This window comes from Gossypium hirsutum, chromosome A01 (assembly GCF_007990345.1).
Source record: "Gossypium hirsutum isolate 1008001.06 chromosome A01, Gossypium_hirsutum_v2.1, whole genome shotgun sequence".
Classification (NCBI taxonomy): Eukaryota; Viridiplantae; Streptophyta; class Magnoliopsida; order Malvales; family Malvaceae; genus Gossypium; species Gossypium hirsutum.
The window spans coordinates 82,566,942-82,589,617 of record NC_053424.1 but is presented as its reverse complement, the minus strand read 5'-3'; positions in this window follow the sequence as shown (position 1 = coordinate 82,589,617).

The window sequence follows — 22,676 nt, the reverse complement described above, 5'->3', positions numbered from 1 at the left end:
CGATTGATGCCTTAAACGTCCATTGATCCACGAACTACCTAGGCGGCACTATAGGAATATGGAAAGAAAATAGGGTAAGCATAAAGCTTAGTAAGTTGCATGAAAATAAACAACAACTACTTATCATAAGGCAATATGTTCATAACCTTTCATAGCTTATTCATGAACACTATAAGTAAACATAAATACAACTTACTCATCACCATCCAATACAACTTGTATTGCATAAATTGAACCCATATCTCATACATTTCAATTAGGCACTTGTACCACTCATCACATGATCATAACTCATCTCATTTCGATATAAATTATAAACCTTTTTGTTAAACCATTTGGATTACTACCGGATACTCAATAGCCCTAACATGGGTTAAGATGTCAACGCCATGTCCCAGACATAGTCTTACACTGGCTTTCATATAGCAAGGCCGATGTCATGTCCCAGACAGATCTTACACTGGCTCTCATCTATCGTGTCGATGCCATGTCCCGGATAGGTCTTACACTGACACACGACAAGCTGACGCCATGTCCCAAACATGTGTTACCCTAGCTTGTCTACTGCAAGGCTGATGCATGCCTCAGACATGTCTTACACTAGCTCTCGTCTCAATGCCGATACATGTCCCAGACATGTCTTACACTGGCTTAAACATCTCGAGGCTGATGCTTGTCCCAGACCTGTCTTACTCTGGCTTTCATTGTGATATCCCGAATTAGGGCCTAATTGAAATATTGGTTTCGGGACCACAAAATTCGAGATAGAAATAGTTATTTTATGATTATTTTTAGGTTTATGATATGATTGCATGATTGTGTGAAAATTTCGTGAAGAAATTTTATGCATAAAGTGCTTAATTTGAAGTTAGGGACTAGATTGAATAAGTTACAGAACTTACATTCTAGAAGTTTCTAGTATGAAATTGCTTTGAAATATTAATTAGGAGGTCTTAAATAGCAATTTGACCAATTTCTAAGTTTATGGACAAAAATTGGACATGGATGGAATTTTTGAAAGTTTAGTAAGGAAGGGCGTTTTGGTCATTTGAATATTAAATGAAATAAAATGGAAAAAATAACACAAAAATGATCATCTTCTCCATAAGTTGCTGCCAAATTTTGCTATCCACCATAGCTAGGGTTTCAACACTTTTAAGCCTTGATTGTAAGTGATTTCTATTCTCGTTTTTAATGTTCTTTACATTTTTGAAATCCTCGTAGCTCGGTTTACCTATTTCTACCAATATTTTGAGCTAGGGTTTATATTTAAAAAATTTACCCATGAATAATATGCATGAATTTTGATGTTTTATGGTAGAATATGAAGCTTGAGATTGTGTTAAACAACTTTTGCTAAGTGATTTTACGCAAAAATGACTAAAATGACATAATCGGTAAAAATACCTAATGTTCATAAATACATGTTAGAGTGAGAATTGTATAGAAGGGAAAAATGATCAGCATGTCACAAAACATAAGAAAATAGAGTGAAGTTTAATTTACGAGATTTAGAGCAAAAGTGTAAATATGTGAAAGTTTAGAGGTAAAATTATAATTTTTCCAAAATATGATTTTGGGTTGATTTGAATAATATGAGTCCTAATTAGGCTATATTTGAAATGATAGAGCAAGGAAAATCGAAATTCGGACTAAAATCGGGAAAATACCAAGTTGTGGACAAAATTGTAAAAATGACCATTTTCGCATACGAGGTAAGTTCATGTGTAAATGTAGTAACATAATTGTCATTTTAAGTAATTTAATGTTATTTATATGATATGATGATTAATATCATGAAATATTATGCTTTGTGGTTATTATTGAGTAATATGCAAATTATGTGTGCTACTTGTTAAATATGAATTGCTACCGAGTATTGGTTTTGACATTCTGTGGAAGAGGGCAAAGATGTGTAATCAAGGAAAAATCTCGTTTGAACCTTGGGAATAGATTAGGATACAAGTGACATGTCGCTAGGATATTTGAGTTCCGAACTCGTTGAGTTGAGTCCGAGTTCGTGAGATGTACTAGGCATCCGAGCTCGTTGAGTTGAGTCCGAGTTCACTTATGGGCGGCTTACATGGTAGCTTGGCTACATAATTTCCGCAGGCTATTGAGTTTGTCTAGCTGCGGGTATGGCCTTACGTGCATGAAATCCGTGTATCCGAATTATATTCCGATTGTGTTCAACGGGTAAAGTTCTAGTGAAATGGAAGAATTCTCGAGATGAAAGTGACTAGTTGGTAAGTGTTGTGGAACGGATACTTTGTACAGGTATGTACTTAACCCTCGGGTTGAGACTTCAATATAACAATAATATGGTAAGATCATGAATGAGAAATATGATATGAATGCTTTGGTGATATTATGCAAATGTGGACTTCGTATTATTGCATGGTTATGTTACTTGCTATTTACATGTGAACTTACTAAGCATTTATGCTTAGTCCCTCCCTTCCATTCCTTGTAGTTGTGACAAGCCGGCTTGGAGATCAAGACGGTCGGAGGCACGCTCACACTATCAATAGACCATCTCAATATAGTGGCTTGCATATTTTGGGAATATGGCATGTATAGCATTATAATCCTTTTGTGTATATAATCTTATGATATGGTGAATGAGTGATGTGGAAATGCTTGTTGATGATTAGCTATTGGAATGGCTAATCAAAATTTATATTTAGTGTTATGAATGCTTAATGTATTACCTACTCCATGGAAAATCATAAAATGGTGAAATTGGCTATAAAACAGAGTCATACAGCAGTAGTGATGTGAATTTGAAAAAACACTAAAAATAGTAGAAATAGAATTAGATGATGAGTAAAATATTTAATTGAATATTAATGAATCTATTTTCATATGGAAGAAACAAAATAGGTAAAAAGTTGTATTTAATGAGATATTTACATTTTGGTGAAATAAGGTCAGAGCGATTTTTGGATCCCCTGTTCTGACTTTATAAATTCACCATAAATTGTGTAAAAATAATTAGGACTCGCATTTTATATGTGTGGATTCCTTATTGAGTATATTTTTAATAGAAACAAACTTCATAGTCATTGGATCTCTGTACAGGAAGAAATTTGATTCGTAGTGCACAGGGGTCAGAGTAGCTGAACCCTGAAACAATGGAGATTTAACTAATAAACTGTACTAATTGGCCCAACCAAAAATTCTAGAAAAAATTTATTAAGTATATATCTGAGTCTAGTTTCAGGAAAAATTTACAGAATTGGATTTCGAGTTTTGTAACTTGAGATATAATTTTTTTAGCAACTGTGACGCAGTTAGCCAGCTTGTCCGGAAATTCTAAAATAAATTGTTTGAGCTGTTTAATTAATGAATTAAGTCCGTTAACACCTCGTGCTCGACTCCGGTGACGGTCTCAGGTACGGGGGCTTTACATTTTGTGGTATCAGAGCTACGGTTTAGTCGGTTGTCGGACTAACCTAGCATGTGTAAGAGTCTAGCTATACATGCCACGGATCTGTGATAGTGTGATGCCTTCCGACACGTATGAGCACCGTCTTGTTTAGACAGAGGTACTCTCCAATCGAGCTGCACTGACCATGTTCAATGTGATGCAAAGGTGTTTGAATAAAATTATGATTATAATGAGTCTCGATTCAGAAAAGTATGAATAAAAGTTTATGATATATATATGTGATAACACATGAGATGAAAGGTCATGTTGTGATAAATATCCATATTTGCTTGATGCTCATATGATGTAGTGCACTTGGCTTACTTGATAAGATGAACGGGATAAATAGAAATTCGTATAGGTATGAGTAAAAGTTCCTAATATCATGATATGAATGAAAATGTCATTGCCTTGATTGAACGTTGAATGTTGATGAATGTCAATGATATTTTTTTATGAGATAAATGATTATAATGAAATGAATTTATCTATGTTAAATTGTTTGGACTGAATTATATGATTGTAATGATATGTATATGATGATGCACGAAATGAAAGTTGCGATTGTGATGCAAATATCTATGTTTGTTTAGCCCTTATATGATGTCATGAGTATGATTTGTTTGAGTAAATGAATGGATAAGTCAAGCTATCCAGAAAACGTAGGATGCATGCATAAGTATACTTGTCTAAATGGGAAAACTAGAAAATTTTTGTAAACCAACATGAATGATGCATTGCCTAAATGAATGATATGATTTTGATGATGGAAATTGTGTCATATGTATATGTGTGAGAAAGTCGAGTCAGAGGCCCTACAACCCCTCCCACTTACCGAGGTGGAGCTTATAATGGACTTTCATGAGATTTGTACTGAATAAGTTTCTGGTTGAGAAACCAAAGAGTTCAGTGATAGAATAATCATAAACATGATTAGAGACTGAGAATGAGTTAGTAAATAAAGTTAGAGCTAGAAAAGTATTAGGTTGATATAAAGATTATTGGAGCTATGCACTGTCCCAGTTAAAGAATGAATTTACTTTGGTAAATTGAATTACTCAGGTACAAGGTCGAGAAAAGTGTAAATCAAAATTTATTCAGAACTGGTCTTCTTTAGTGAAAGGTCTAACACGAAATTTGTGATGGCAAACTAGTTGTGGGAAATGATATTTGAAATGTGTAATATCTGAGTGTGACAGTTACGGCTGGACAGATTTAACAGTTTCTTCTGAGATGTTCTATGTATTTATCCATTCTCAGAAAAAAAAATTTCTATGGCTGTTGATCTTTTGAAGAAATTCTTGTTATATGGGAATGTTTTCTAATCCTGGTGTTAGATGGATGCATTGGTAGTCCGACTGGTTTATAATTTGTATTACTGTATTTCCTCAGGCATTTTATTACATTTCGTCTGATAAGAATTGATGAGAGGATATGTATGATATTATGATACTGTTTCTTCTACTTAATGCTCCATTTGATATATATGTATGGGAAGATACATTGTTCTTGTTATATTTGATTCCAGTGGGATTAAATGATGTTTTCTTTTGGACTTCTTTTATCTGAGGAATTTTCAAGATCTTCTATATTTTCCTATGAGTTTGGTTTTCGATTTTCCGACATAGTATCGTATCTTGGGTTTCTTTATTCTGGATTTCTTTATTCTGGGTTTCTCAATCTTGGATTTCTTTATTCGGTTTTCTTGTTATCTTTATTCCATAATTTTTCAATTATGACTTATGTTCGAAGTGCGTTCTTCAGCTTGTGATAATCATGATAAGCATGACTATACTTTTGATTTGATCTTGGTAATGTGGTGATTTTAATATTGGAATTTCTCAAATTTTCGTGTAAGGATTTGACAACAATAAAGGCATAAGTGATAAAAGTGCGAGTTTCAATCGGTATGGTGGATTACTTCTCTCAAGTAAGTCAATTATAATTAATGACTTCAATTGAGATATTTTTGTCATTTGAGCTAATGCAATTGAGACGGTTTTGATTAACGCAAGGAATGAATAGTAAATGATGGCATGATGAATTGTTTTGTAACTAGAAGAAAGGATTACTTGAAATGTCATTCACTGGTGATTAAGATCGACTCGAGTGTTCAATCTGTATGAATTGTAATGTGATTCAAGACAATAAGGTAATGTAATAGTTTAGAGCATTCGATGCCACGGAAAATCTGAGTTGTTGATGGGGTTAAAGCTGAGTATCAGGATCTACCAGAATTATCTTTGCCTGTGACAGTCCTAATTCGACCCTAGTCAGAATGTGGTTTCGGGGCCACAAGACCGAGTCCCAAAATTTATTTAAAATTTGGTTGCATATCCTCTATGTGTATTAGTGCATGTGTGAAAATTTGATGTTTTAATTTAGACTTATGAATGTGAATTTCATGTGATTGACTTAGTTGAGAACTTAAGAAAATATGATGGGGGAATATGTAAGGATCAAATAATAACAAAGTGAGGAAACTTGGGTTTGCATGTCAAATTGCCCAAAAACCCAAGTTGTGGCCGGCCAAGCCATGATGCCCCATCCACTAGGTTGAATTTCAATGCAATTCTTTTATTAGTTAACAATTAAAATAAATTAAAGAAAGGAATTAAAAAGAAAAGATGAATAAAATAAGGAAGGAAGAGGGAGTATTCATCTTCTTTCTTTTTGCAATTGCCGTAAGTTAGGAGAAGGAAGGAAGAAATGCTCTAGACATTCGGCTAACTCAAAAGGGGTTGATTAAGGTAGGATTTATGTTACTTTTACTAAATTCTTGTGAAAATCTAGTTAGTAGCCAATGTCTTATTACAACCCATATGTTAATTTTCTACCTAAAGGGGTACTTAGATGGCATATGGTTAGGAAGAGGTAAATGCTAAGAGTATGGTGCTTTTGATGTTGTGAATGGAAGTAGTGGAAAAGTGAAAGAAAATTTAAGTAGAAATGTGGTATATGTGGATTTATAGGATGTTACAAATAGATGTGAAGCCATGCTAGATTAGGGAAAAAATTCGGTCAAGTGTTCATGAGATGAAATTTTGTGTTTAGATGAACTAAAGATGATAGTATAGTTGATATCATATATATATGCATATTCGGCCATCAAATTAAGAGCATAGGTGATGTTGAGTCTAAGTTTTGCACATTCGGCTATATATATATATAAATGTATGCCCATTCGTGATATTACTTTTGGATTATATATATAATCGACTAAAAATGAGTAATTAGTAAGGGTGGTTGCCGAATGTCCAATTATATATATATATGCATGCGTGATTGGATTATTGATAGTAGGGTGATAGCATATGGTTATTAGCCGAATAGCTCAAAAACATATGGTAGGAAGATAAGAATTAGTCATGTATCTCCTATGATATGAAATCATTAATATTTTGATATAAATATTTAGCAAGACGATTAAACTAGTTAATTTATTGATTAAGCTCAAGAAGTTAAAGGAGGAGAATCAAGCAAAGGCAAAGGAAAGAACATCGAGTAGCCGAGTTGGAACCGTTTTACCCAACACAAAGTAAGTTATTAAGCATATATTTTGTATTGATTTAAATAATCATAATACCTATGTAATTATGCCGAATGGAATGATATATAAATGCATGTAGTGACAAAATTATCGACTGTAAAAAGAAGTGAGATGTATTGAGTTGTTGATTTCGGCACTAAGTGTGCGGGTATAAACATTTACGATAATGAGATTGGCACTAAGTGTGCGAGTTTAATTGTATAGCACTAAGTGTGCGAGTTTAATTGTATAGCACTAAGTGTGCGAGTTTGATTATTAAGCACTAAGTGTGCGGACTTACTATATATTTTTGAATAATTATTAACGTTAAGTGTGCGACTTTATCGAGTAGATCATGGACAGCGGAATGAGTAGATACTTTGAGTTCATGAGGAATAGACGTTATGTTTATATTTGGAACTGAGCTTGGTAAGTCTTGAACCTATGTGGTGATTATATTTGAAGTTAGGAACATAAGATTATTGTGGAATAGATGAAATGCTATTATTAGTATAATCTAAACGAAAATAAAATGATGTGTGGAAATGCATCAAATATCATATCGAATATCATACGAGATGTCAATGGAGGCTTGGCTAGTTGAGAGCATGTAATGATAAATGTGCGTGAAATTATAGCATAGTCAATATGGATGGAGTACCTAATCTTGCATTAATTGTTTTCTTTTATGATACTTTATAAATGGACGGCAGTGTAATGCTTATGACTTACTGAGTTATATACTCATTTGGTGTGTTTATTTGTCACTTATTTAGGTTCCTTTGATCCATTTTTGTGTGCTCGGGACCATCGTCGAAGTCATCACACCAACTTGCAACTTTTTGGTATCTTCTTCTTAGTTGGTCTAAGAGAACATTTCGGCATGTATAGGCTATTATGTTTTGTTTGAACCTTGGTATGTATACTTTTAGCCATGCGAAAATGGCATAAATGTTAAGTTGGATTTGGTCTTATGATACTTAGTTATAAGTAATAGTTAAAGTCTATTTGATTATTATGCCGTTTGTCATGGCTAATCATTTCCGGTGTTACATTCACGATATGGTTATTGAGTAGTAAGGAAATGCTTGGTAATGATTAGCCTTTGGTATGGCTAGTCATGATCATACTTGGTGATATGTATGTTAAATTACTCTAATAGGTAAAATTTACTCTAATAATGGATGCAGACAGCAGTAGTGATGTGAAATTGAAAAATCACTAAAAATAGTAGAAATGGAATTAAATAATGAATAAAATATGTAATCGAAGCTGGATGAGTCTATTTTCATATGGAAGAAACGAAACGACCATATGAGCTATATTTTATGAGATGTTTAAATTTTTGTGAAACAGGGCCAGAGCAATTTCTGGATCCCTTGTTCTGACTTTGGAAATTCACCATAAATTTTGTAGAGATAATTTGAAGTCATCCTTTATATTTGCAGATTCATTATTGAGTCTAGTTTCATTAGAGACAAGCGGCATAGGCATTGAAGCCCTGTGTAGGGAGATATCTAAGTCGTAATGCTCAGAGGTCAGAGTAGTCAAACCCTGAAATAGGGGAGACTTTAAGAAATAAACTGTACTAATTGGCCCAACCAAAAATTCTACAAAAATTTATTAGATATATATATGAGTCTAGTTTCAGGAAAAATTTACGAAATTTTATTTCGAGTTTCGGAACTCAAGATACGAATTTTTAAGTGACTATAACGCAGATTGACAGCTTGTCTGGGAGTTTTAAAATAAATTGTTTGAGCTGTATAAGTGATGAATTAAGCCCGATAACACCTCGTGTTCGACCCCGGTAACGGCCACGGTTTCGGGGTGTTACATTGCCAGTATTGATATTAGGATGAGAATGAGAAGGATTATTTTCGAGGCTATATTAGAATTATTTCCGTAGCGGAAAGAGGAAAATGTGATAGTGAGTAGTAAATTAAAAGAGTACAGTGAGGATCAACTTCTGATGTTGAATTTCAGATTGGATCTGATTCATGGTATTATTATTCCGAGGCTTATACAGAAAGAATTGTATGAAGCTTACAGTGAAAATTTGCCTATTCATTCAGAGAGTAATGACGAGTACTGTAATTTGATTCAGACGTTATTGGATTGTGATTTATCGATGATAAAAATTTGTATGATAATTTTGGAAGAGTGCAAGTCCCTTTGATCGTTGGATTCTTGGAATTCTAGTCTCCATTAACCAAATTTAGATCTAGGTTTTATGTAAAGATGACAAGGGAAACTGAGAAGGGTTGAAAATTTAAGAACAATTTAGAGATGAGTCCATAGGCTTTCAGAATATATGAGAAATTAAAGAGATATATTGGAGGCACCGCCTGAGTGAAAGTTCTTCGGTACCGAATATGAAATTGAGGAATCTAAATGAAGACCACTTTTTCGGTAAGATTTTCAGGGACGAAAATCCCTAAAGGGGAAGAGTTGTGATATCTCGAATTAGGGCCTAATCGGAATAATGGTTTCGGGACCACAAAATCCGAGATAAAAATAATTATTTTATGATTATTTTGAGGTCTATGATATGATTGCATGATTGTGTGAAAATTTCGTGAAAAAATTTTATGCATAAAGTGCTTAATTTGAAGTTAGGGACTAAATTGAATAAGTTACAAAACTTGCATTCTAGAAGTTTCTAGTATGAAATTGCTCTGAAATATTAATTAGGAGGTCTTAAATAGAAATTTAACCAATTTTTAAGTTTATGGACAAAAATTAGAAATGGATGAAATTTTTGAAAGTTTAGTAAGGAAGGGCATTTTGGTCATTTGAATTTTAAATGAAATAAAATGGGAAAAATAACACAAAATGATCATCTTCTCCATAAGTTGCTGCCAAATTTGGCTCTCCACCATAGCTAGGGTTTCAACACTTTTAAGTCCTAATTGTAAGTGATTTCTATGCCCGTTTTTAATGTTCTTTACATTTTTGAAATCCTCGTAGCTCGGTTTGCCTATTTCTACCAATATTTTGAGCTAGGGTTTATATTTAAAAATTTACCCATGAATGATATGCATGAATTTTGATGTTTTATGGTAGAATATGAAGCTTGAGATTGTGTTAAACAACTTTTGCTAAGTGATTTTACGTAAAAACGACTAAAATGACATAATCGGTAAAAATACCTAATGTTCATAAATACATGTTAGAGTGAGAATTGAATATTGCTATAAAAGAGAAAAATGATCAGCATGTCACAAAACATAAGAAAATAGGGCGAAGTTTAATTTATGAGATTTGGGGCAAAAGTGTAAATATGTGAAAGTTTAGGGGAAAATTATAATTTTGCCAAAATATGATTTTGGGTTGATTTGAATAATATGAGTCCTAATTAGGCTATATTTGAAATGATAGAGCAAGGAAAATTGAAATCCGGGCTAAAATCGGCAAAATACCAAGTTCTGGACAAAATGGTAAAAATGACCATTTTCGTATACGAGGTAAGTTCATGTGTAAATGTAGTAACATAATTGTAATTTTAAGTAATTTAATGTTATTTATATGATATGATGATTAATATCATGAAATATTATGCTTTGTGGTTATTATTGAGTAATATGCAAATTATGTGTGCTACTTGTTAAATATGAATTGCTACCGAGTATCGGTTTCGACATTCCGTGGAAGAGGGCAAAGATGTGTAATCGAGGAAAAATCCCGTTTGATTCTTGGGAATAGATTAGGATACAAGTGACATGTCACTAGGATATTTGAGTTCCGAACTCGTTGAGTTGAGTCCGAGTTCACTTATGGGCGGCTTACATGGTAGCTTGGCTACATAATTTCCGCAGGCTATTGAGTTTGTATAGCTGCAGGTATGGCACTTACGTGCATGAAATCCGTGTATCCAAATTATATTCCAATTGTGTTCAATGGGTAAAGTTCTAGTGAAATGGAAGAATTCACGAGATGAAAGTGACTAGTTGGTAAGTGTTGTGGAACGGATACTTTGTACAGGTATGTACTTAACCCTCGGGTTGAGACTTCAATATAACTATAATATGGTAAGATCATGAATGAGAAATATGATATGAATGCTTTGGTGATATTATGCAAATGTGGACTTCGTATTATTGCATGGTTATGTTACTTGCTATTTACATGTGAACTTACTAAGCATTTATGCTTACTCCCTCCCTTCGATTCCTTGTAGTTTTTACAAGCCGACTTGGAGATCAAGACGTTCGGAGGCACGCTCACACTATCAACGACCATTTCGGTATAGTGGCTTGCATATTTTGGGAATATGGCATGTATAGCATTATAATACTTTTGTGTATATAATCTTATGATATGGTGAATGAGTGATGTGGAAATGCTTGTTGAAGATCAGCTATTGGAATGGAAAAGTGCATGATCCCGCGAATTACTTCTGAATCAATTTTTAAAATCATATTAGAGAACCATAGCATTTCGTGATTCATTGGTACATCGACTTTGATTCTCTATTAACCAATAATCTAGGACCATTAACATGGTTAAGGCCAAACCCGTTTAAAAAGGTCCGTTGAGCACCTCATACAATGGTGAAATTGGCTATAAAATAGTGTCATACAGTAGTAGTGATGTGAATTTGAAAAATCATTAAAAATAGTAGAAATAGAATTAGATGATGAGTAAAATATTTAATTGAATATTAATGAATCTATTTTCGTATGGAAGAAACAAAATAGGTAAAAAAGTTGTATGTAATGAGATATTTACGTTTTGGTGAAATAAGGTCAGAGCGATTTCTGGATCCCCTGTTCTGACTTTATAAATTCAATATAAATTATGTAAAAATAATTAGGACTCACATTTTATATGTATGGATTCCTTATTGAGTCTATTTGTAATAGAAACAAACTTCATAGTCATTGGATCTCTGTACAGGAATAAATTTGATTCATAGTGCACAGGGGTCAGAGTAGCCAAACCCTAAAATAGTGGAGACTTTAACTAATAAACTGTACTAATTGGCCCAACCAAAAATTCTAGAAACAAATTAGTAAATAGATATCTGAGTCTAGTTTCAGGAAAATTTTATAGAATTGGATTGTGAGTTTTGTAACTTGAGATATATTTTTTTTAGCGACTGTGACGCAGTTAGCCAGCTTGTCTGGAAATTCTAAAATAAATTGTTTGAGCTGTTTAATTAATGAATTAAGTACGTTAACACCTCGTGCTCGACTCTGGAAATGGTCTTGGGTACGGGGGCATTACATTCATACTGTGGCTGATGCATGTTCCAGACATGTCTTACACTAGCACACATCTCACCCATTATCACGGTACAAATATCCAAGTCTATTCCAAATGTTCAATGAAAGTCTCTACTATGTTAATTCCTCAACATATATTCTCATATTCAAAATTAAAACAATTTGTGCCATATCAATCCAATTGCACGTCATAAAGATATAGTTGCATTATTAACATACAACTGACCTCGGTAATCAAAATGTAGGCGACTAATCGATTTTAGTCCGCCAGCTTTGCTTTTCCCCAGTCTAGGCCCAAATTTTGTAATTCTTGATCTATAATGATAAAAATTTGTAAATTTAATCTTTCTATCGATCTAGGTACTCAACAATTTAAAATTGGGAAAAATAACCATTTTGCCCCTGACTCTTGCAAAATGACCATTTTACCCCTGGACCCGAAAATTGATTTTTATCGCATTTTCTCATTAACCAAGCCTAGCTGAATACTTTTCATGCTAGGAGCAGCCTACAATTCTTATTATCTCACACATTTATCACCTATTTTACAACTTATGCAAAATGGTCCATGAAAACTACTTCACAAAAGTTGTTTATTTCACAACTATAACTCATATTATTCTATAAAATTTCTGAAATCAACACGTCTACTATCATGGAAAAACCCTAAACTTTCAACCATTTTGCAAAATAGTCCCCTTGTTAGAAAGCTCATGCTACAAGGACCTCAAAAGTACAAAAATATTCAAGAAAAACCCTAAAACCCTCAAAAGTTGCTAAAAATATTTCAAGCTTCCATGGCCATTTTCTTGGAGAAAAATCGGTGGAGAAGAAAGAGAGAGATGAAAAAAATGACAACTTTTACTATTTGTTTTATTTTATTCAATTTCAACACCTAATTTCACCAAATTTTGACTTTTGACCGCCTTTGTCTCCTATGGCCAGCCATGCTATTCTAAAGGGTCTAATTGCCCTTTAAAGACCTCCAATTTAGGTTCTCTAGCTATTTGACACCCTTAGCTAATAAAATAGGACTTTTGCACTTTATGCGAATTAGCCCTTTTTCACAATTAAACATGAAATCACTAAAATTACTTCACCAAAATTTTCATGCACTAATATAAACATGTTATAACTTAAAATTAATAATAAAATACTTTCACTGACTTCAGATTAGTGGTCCCGAAACCAATGTTCTGACTAGGCCCAAATTTGGGCTGTTACACGAGGATCCGTCAAATCATGTCCAACGGTACCCATAAGGTACTATATCAGAGAGTACACTCTCGAGCCACACATGTATACAACAGGATTTCCAATCCGGGCTAAATCCTTTTTATGACATATGCTCTAAGAAGCTTGATCTGGATTACCTGTCCGGGCCAAATCATTTTCTTTTATAAGGTCAATAGGATTACTTGTCCGAGCTAAATCCTATCAGCAACAAATGCAAGACCTCATTCATTTCGAAAAATCACATATCCATCGATTTTCCATTTTACTCAACTGGGATTTAAACATTTTTCTCAAGCATTATCGGGCATGTGATTATTTCATACATCCACAACATTCATATAATTCAAAAAAACACATTCCACATTCATTTCAAGCATATAAGTAACATTCTCATCGTTTATCCTTTATTATTTATCAAGCATTATCATTTAGTTTAAACATTTTTATTTATTGGGTTTGATCGGATATGTAATCATTTCACATATTTATGAGGTTTTTACAATTTACATAAAAACAATCAATGCAAACATGTAAATAAACACAGTTTAGTTACACGAACTTACCTCGACAATGTTCGTGTATGTAAAATCTACTAATCTAACATTTTCCTCTTTCCTCGTTCTAGCTCCGAATTTGGTTTGTCCAGATCTATACGAGTAAATTTTACATCAATTTCTCATATTTCATACTAATTTAGACTCAATTTATATCCTAACTTTTCAATAAATTTCCATTTCATCCCTAGGCTCAGAAAATAAAATTTGTGCAATTTACTCCCTATTCCAAGCCTAATCAAAATCCTATTGCAAAATTTACAACATATGTATTCATAAAAATTCAGCATTTTTCTTCAATTTTACAACTTTACATTTTAGTCCCTAAATCATGTTTTTATCAAAAAATCACTTTGTAAAAGTTGTTTATCTATCAACAACCTTTTATTTTCTACCATAAATTTCTAATTTTCAGCATATACATCCATGACCCATTTTCCATACTTTGATAACTTCTCAAATTGATCCCCCAAATAGATAGATTAACTTATCTTGGTTTCAAAAATATCAAAATTACTAAAAACGGGCCAAGGAAACTTACCCAATTTGGCCATGAAAGTTCCTTCTCTCTCTCCTAGGGTTTCCATGTATTATTTTGGGGAAGAAGATGAATAAAATTATTTTTATTTCTATATAATAATTGATCATCTTTTAATAAATTTGATTTCCAATTTAGTCCTTAGCCTTTTTCTAATTTTCCATCGATGAATCATCCAAAAATATCTACTAACGTTTCATTAATGGTATAATTATCATATAAGGACCTCAAGTTTTGAATTCCATAACTATTTATTCCTTCTAGCTACTAGAATTCAACTTTTACATTTTATGCGACTTGGTCCTTCTCGTAATTAAGCACATAATCGATAAAATTTTCTTATCAAAATTTTCACATGACATTTCTATCATATTATGGACCTATAATAAAATAAAAATAATTTTTTTTTGACTCAGATTTGTGGTCTCGAAACCACTCTTTCGATTTCACTGAAATTTAGGCTGTTACAACTCTCCCCCTTAAGAAATTTTCATCCTCGAAAATTTTACCAGTAAAGAGATTCCAACATTACTTTCTCATGTTTCCATCCGACTCCCAAATAGCTTTCTCTGTATTGTATCATTTTCAAAGAACTTTCACTAAAGCTACCTTTATATTTTTCATTTCTTTCACTTCACATGCCAGAAGTTCAACCAGTCACTCATTGTAAGTCATGCAAAGATGAATTTCAATCTCTATAAGAGAAATAACAGATGATGGGTCTGATCGATACTGTTATAACACATATACACATAAAACATTGTGAATTCTGTAGAACTCTGATAATAATGTGACCCGATAAACCACAGACTTGATTTGCCTTTACGGCCAAACTGGGGAACTTTCTTCCATGGAAAAACTTTCAAAAATATTTTATTGCCAATCTAAAATTCTAGTTCTTTTCATTTTAGATTCACATCGAATTTCTGACGATCATATACTGTTTTTAAATTGTTTCAGATCATTTTTCATTTTTCTTCAGTTTCAAAGAATCAAACCTACTACATGTACCGTTTCTCACTGAACTCCGTCCAAAACACCAAATTTTTATATTTGTGACCATATAAAGCCTCGTATAGTAAAAATTTTGTACTTGACTGTTAACTGTTATAATAAGCAAATTCAGTCAAAGGCAAATACTTTTCCCAGTTACTTTCAAATTCAAGTACACAGCATCGAAGCACATCTTCCAAATTCTGAATCATATGTTCAGATTGATCATCCATTTGAAAATGAAATATGGTACTAAAATGTAACCGCATACCCAGAGTTTTCTATAACTTGTTTCAGAATTGGAATTTAAACTGTAGATCTCTACCAGACATAGCAAAACTAGCACATCATATAATCTGACAATCTCAAAAACAGATGATTCAAGCAATCTATCAAGTGTGAAATACACTCATTCCATAATGGAATGTGCAGGCTTCGTCAAACAATTGACAATCACTCAAATACTATCTTTCTTTTTCATAGACAGGGATAATCATGAAATAAAATTTATGGTAATTTTGTTCCATTTCCATTTCAGTACTTTCGCTGACTATACTTATCTTGAAAGTATCATATCTATCTTGTTGATACATCCAACATTTAAATATAGATTCAAAAAGATAGCACATTTCATTCCGGGCTTCCAGTACATCTTTTTACAAATTGTTGTGCACTTTATTATCATTTCCCAAATAAACAGATATAGTCCTACTGTAATCATTAATGTAAAATTTTCTGTAAAAGTTCCAAATTCTTCAGTATACAGGCTCTATTTCGGAATAACAGACAATCATCAAATTTAAATCTGCTATCCTAATTTAATAATTATTTCATTCTATACCCGTTTAACTTACAACTCTTTATCACTTTTTTTAGTTTCACTGTTCTCTTGTAGAAACATCAGTTTAGCTCTATACTCAGCTAAAATAAGCTATTTGTAACACCCCATACCCGTATCCGACACCGGGACAGGGTCCGAGGTATTACCGGACGTAAACACAAGCAAATATTCAAAGCTCGAAAATGAATTTCCACTCAAATTTAAAAATTTTTGAAAACATTCATGTCATCCCCTAAACGAGCCTACGAGGCTCAAAACATGCATTAGAGGCAGTTCGGGACTAAACCAAAAACTTTAGAAAACTTTCCATCCTTATAAAATTTTTCATCAAAACAAGGGTCACACGCCCGTGTGGCTTGGGATATACCCGTGTGGGCAGGCCATGTGGTCACACACACCCGTGTCCCTAACCCGTGTAACTCTCTGTTTATGACGTCATCAACAAATTGAAGTCACATGGCCAAGTCACACGTCTGTGTGCTTAGGGCATGTCCTTCACACGACTGAGACACATGCCCGTGTCTCTGCCTGTGTGCTTGATACTAAGCATTCTGTTTTCCAACATTTAAGGTGTAGGGGACACACGGTCGGATCACACGTCCACGGGGCAGACCGTGTGTCACAGATGGCCTAGACACACGCTCACCTGCCTACCCTTGTGGACAAAAACAAGGCTATCTACCAAGCCATTTGCCACCCTTTTTCACACATACACTCATATCAATTCAAAAGGCACAAAACATATCATACTTAGGCAACCAAACACTCACAACTAAGACAATAATATGTCATTCTCATGCCATTATTTATCATGCTTAAAACATCATACTTAGCCCATTAAAACATATTAACATCGCATTCACAAGAGGGCATTAACACATGAATAGACTTGTAATCAACATAAGCCATCATTCGTGGCTATGTGCAATTTGAACAATAATCCATTATAGGCCAACACATTTGGCCACATTAATAATAATACATATAACCAAAAGATCAAGTCCCTATACATGCCATAGACTCAAAATACTTGAATTCATCAATACCCGCAGTGATAGCTTGATAGTGTCATAGGACCACAGACGATCTCCAACCCGAGCTAGCTAAATAATCCTATAAGATATGGGAAAGGAAGGGGGTAAGCTATATAATATAGCTTAGTAAATTAGCTTGTAAATAATAAGCAACCTCAACCATACAATTAACATAATGTAAATTCATACAAATGTCATTTAAGTCTCATAGTATAACTTACTCATTCACATCTTACCAATTTTTTATCATAACTCAATAATACAAACAAAAAGTATTATAATTTACCATAATCTCATGGTTATAATTCTTATTCAGTCACAACGTTTTCTTTATCAACTTATAAGCATAATTTAACATTTCTTGGAATTAGCTGTAACACCCCAAACCCAGCCTAGACGTTATGGCCGAATCTGGCAATGTCACATTGAAGTGTTTTTCGTAAAGTGAGATATCAGTGAAAAACCCGTTCTATATTTAACCTCATTGGGATCTTAATGATGTTTTTAAAATGTCTCGTTTATTTTCCAAAATGCACGTCTTTTGGCAAAAAGTTAATCATATTAAAACATTATTAATTTATAAAATGTTATTTCTAGCGGAAGCTCTTTAAAATAGGTTGCGTATTTGTGGTATTTTTTTGAAAAATATTTATCTTTTTGAAAACCCGCGTCTTTTCCTACTGCTAGCAGTTATAAAAGAAAGAAAATATAAATCCAAAATTAAAAATAAAATCCAAAGAGGCCATATTACAATAAAAATACCCAAAATAGAATTACTTATAATTTATAAATCAAATGTGAAAGTATATGCGGTTTTGTGGCCACCTTTGAGTCTCTCACAGCACCGATCCATCTATGACTAGGGTTACCTGTACAGACAAATAGATGGGTGAGTTATGAAAACTCAGTGTGTAATCCCATATCAAATAATCAAACAATGGGCACATAAAGTCCAGCCTAAGCCCAATTCAGTAAAGGTTTAGTCTCAGTTAGGGCCTTAGACAATTACAATATCAGTATCAGTTTGGGCCTGAGCCCATCTCAGTAACAGTAAAAGTACAGTTATGCAGTCAAGAGATCCTACCCACCCAGCCTCTCCACTCCATCTCCGTCCAACCCTGCACTCCATGTGGGGATATAATCAACCCACCCATCCCTACACTCCAAGTAGTATCGGTTGCGGCACTAAATAGCATTTGCAGCAGAGCTGCTAGTACAGTACACTTCCTCCAATCATAATAAAACCCTTCCCCATGCAACATATCATGCATCATGCCATCTCATGTCATAATATCATACATGTATTCAATATGTTTAAATGGCATGCTTAAATATAATCATACATCCCATAGGGGCATAACAGTTATTTTATCACACAGGGGCATAATAGTCATTTTATCATTTAGGGTCCAGGTACACTTACTGACCCAACAGTAGGTCTACAGTCATCTCGGGCGACCCGCGCAACCTTAACAGTCAAACAGTGAAAATGGGCCCATGGCCCATATTGCAGGCCCATACGCTCGTGTGGCCCACATAGCCCAAAAATGGCGTTGGTTGTGCGAATTACACAGCCTGTCCAATATTCTCCACACGTCTGTGTGGTTTACCCGAGTGGGGCCCACACGGCCCATTTTGGCCCAACATGGCCCAATATGACCTCAGCCCATGAAATCGCTAATGGTTGGTCTCAACGATCATACGCCCAAATTTAGTCATACGGACTACCACACGAACGAGCATACGCCCGTGTAGCATCCTCATTCACTTTTTTTGGCTTTTGCCGATTTCCCTAGCTGAAATTGTGTTTACACACCCTGTTTGCGAAGATGTGCAAATGCCCACGAGCACCAAACCTATATTCAATCAAGACACTCCGTCAGTCCTTTAATCAATAGGGTTAAACAACCCCTTTTAACACTTAATCCAAAATAATAATTATTACCTGCCTTGATTGAACGAATATGGCTTAGCCCACTTAAACCGCTGACAAAGATTGATTACAAGCGAATTCTATTAATCCTGATTGCTCTTACACATGGCTTGAATAACGTATACTAACTTATAGAAAACACAGAACCCAAAAGTAATAGAATCAAGCAATCGGCCTACACCCAAGAATGCAAGCCACAACACTCAAGTCAAATATGATGACTAAGGACAGAGTTACCTTTGATCAAGTGATGAAAGAGAGGTTTCGATCATTTCAATATCAATGAATAACCCTTCACTCCTCGAGAAGTTCCAGAAACTGAAAGGAACACAACAAATAAGAAAGAGGAGATGAGAGTCGACTATGAAGGAGAGGAAGAGATTGATGGAGTAAAGGCAAAATTTGGCTACAAGGAGAAAATGTAACACCCCGAACCCGAGACCGTCACCGGAGTCGAACACGAGGTGTTAGCAGACTTTAACCACTTATAAAAAAAAATTCCCAGACACTACCAATCTGCGTACTAGTCGCTTTAAAAATCATATCTTGAGTTTCACAACTTGAAAATCAGTTTCATAATTTTTCCCTGAAACTAGACTCATATGCCCATCTACATATTTTTTTCTAGAATTTTTGGTCAGGCCAATTAGTACAGTTTATTAGTCAAAGTCTCCCATGTTACAGGGATCGACTACACTGACCTTTGCGCATTATGACTTGGATATCTCCCTGCACAGGGCTTCAATACTGATGCCGTTTGTTTCTATAGAAACTAGACTCAGAGAGGAATCCATACATATATGGCATGACTCCTAATTATCTCTGGTTAATTTATAATGAATTTCCAAATTCGGAACAGGGAATCCAGAAACCGTTCTGGCCCTTTCTCACGAGAACCTGAATATCTCTTAACATACTGTCCATATGATCATTTCGTTACTTTCCTATGAAAATAGATTCATCAAGGTTCGTTTACATAATTTATTCACTATTTAATTCCAATCCTACTATTTTTAGTGATTTTCCAAATCTACATCACTGCTGCTGCCAGCATCTGCCTTTAAGGTAGACTTTACCTATTTCATAGTTTCCATGATTCAACTAGCCCTTTTAGCATAAATAGCACAAATCATGATAGCGATTAACCATTCCATACCAAATGATTATAACATTATGCTGAAACATATATAAGCCATTTTGGCATGGCTATATACATTAACCAAAATATTCTTCCGCCACTAGTCTATTTTATACATGCCATAAGACAATCCGAAACATAGCAGTACCAAACAGTGGATAGTGATAGTGTGACTAGTTGTTCGTATTTTTATTTCACTCTTCCTTCGGGCATACCATCCCTTTACCGAATCAGCACATCTCATCATAAACAATAGGCAGATAAACTTTCACATAAAAGTGAGCTCATGTGACATAGATATATCGTATGATTTCACATCACCTCTCACACTGATCCGATGTCACATAATCATAGGAATAGTCTCATAGATTGCTTTCGTATGCATCACATAACTACCTTATGATTTAGTGCAAATCAAGCTCACATATAAACTTGAAGTACATACCTGTTTAACCTTTCGCATTGAATATATTTATAAGCAATTCTTATTACGAAGTCTTACCCGGACATAATCTCCACACGAAGTTATCGGGTCTTACCCGGACAAAATCCCCACACGTAGTCATCGGGTCTTTAGAGCTCGGATATAGTACAAGCACGAAGCTTAAGGACATTAATCAGTGATAATATTCTCGCATAAAGCCTGCGGGGTTTTAACCCGGATATAGTACTGACACAAATGCCTTTCGAGACTTATCACATTTATGCACTTTCACATTCATCACATCGGCCACTCGGCCTTGTCACATATATACACTTTCACATTCATCACATCGGCCATTAGGCCTTATCACACATATACACTTTCACATTCATCACGTCGGCTATTAGGCCTTATCACACATATACACTTTCACATTCATCACATCGGCTATTAGGCCTTATCACACATATACACTTTCACATTCATCACGTCGGCTATTAGGCCTTATTACATATATACATACACTTTCACATTCATCACATCGGCCATTAGGCCTTATCACATATATACATACACTTTCACATTCATCACATCGGCCATTAGGCCTTATCACATATATACACTCTCTTGGCTGAATCTACATCTATCATTTTCCAATATCACAATTTAGAATTCACGTATGGGTTTAATCGATAGCTCATGAGCAACTAGAACAAGTTTATCAAGGTGTACAACACAATCTCAAATTCAGCACAAGCTGTTTTTCCTGAGCAATAGTCACTAAATCATTTATAACTGGAGCTACAAAACTCCAAATCACTTTCCGTTAATTTTTCCTGAATATAGACTCGTATATCTTCCATCCATAAAATTTCCAGAATTTTAGGTTTGGCCAATCAATACCAGATTTTTCTTAAAGTTTCCCCTGTTCCACTGTTTGACTAATCTGACCACTCTTCACTACGAATCAAATTTCTCATTTTACAGAATTCAAAATGTGTTGTATTTGATTTTATTTGAAACTAGACTCATTAAGGAGTCTAAGAATATAAATTTTATCTTATAACCATTTTTGTATAATTTATAATGATTTTCTAAAAACAGAACAGGGGATTTCGGAGTCATTCTGACACCGTCTCACACAACTTTAAATATCTCATTATTGGAAATTCCTTTGCTTACACGGTTTCTTTTATAAGAAACTAGACTCATTAAGCTTTAATTTCATGTCTCATTCAGCCTCTAATTCAAGTCCATAAATTTATGGTGATTTTCTAAAGTCACGTTACTGCTGCTGTCCGAAGCAGACTATTTCAAATTACCTTTAAATTCCCAAGCTCAAACACTTAAGAACTTACCATTTGAGCTTAGAACATATCATGGCCACATCATATCTTATTAAATCAGCTCATCATGTCCTATTATAATTGAATTTACTCAACGTTTAAACACTTAAAACTTACCTCGGAAGTTGCCGAACGATTACGACGGCTCTTCGATCACTTTTTTCCTTTCCCTTATCCAACTTTGATCCTCTAGGCTCTTGAGCTAAATCAAACAAATTTACTTCTCAATCAAACACATATATATGGCAACCATATACATTTCAAAAACCAATTCGTTCGTATCATTTGTCCATATATTAGCTTTTAGCATATTTGGTCATTAGAGTGACCTATTTAACTTTCAAGCATTCATTTCTAATTTTAATTAAACAATGCCGAATGCCATTAGCTACTAATGCCACACACACACATGTGCATAAAATTCACCCATACATAACCTCTAGCTCATTCGG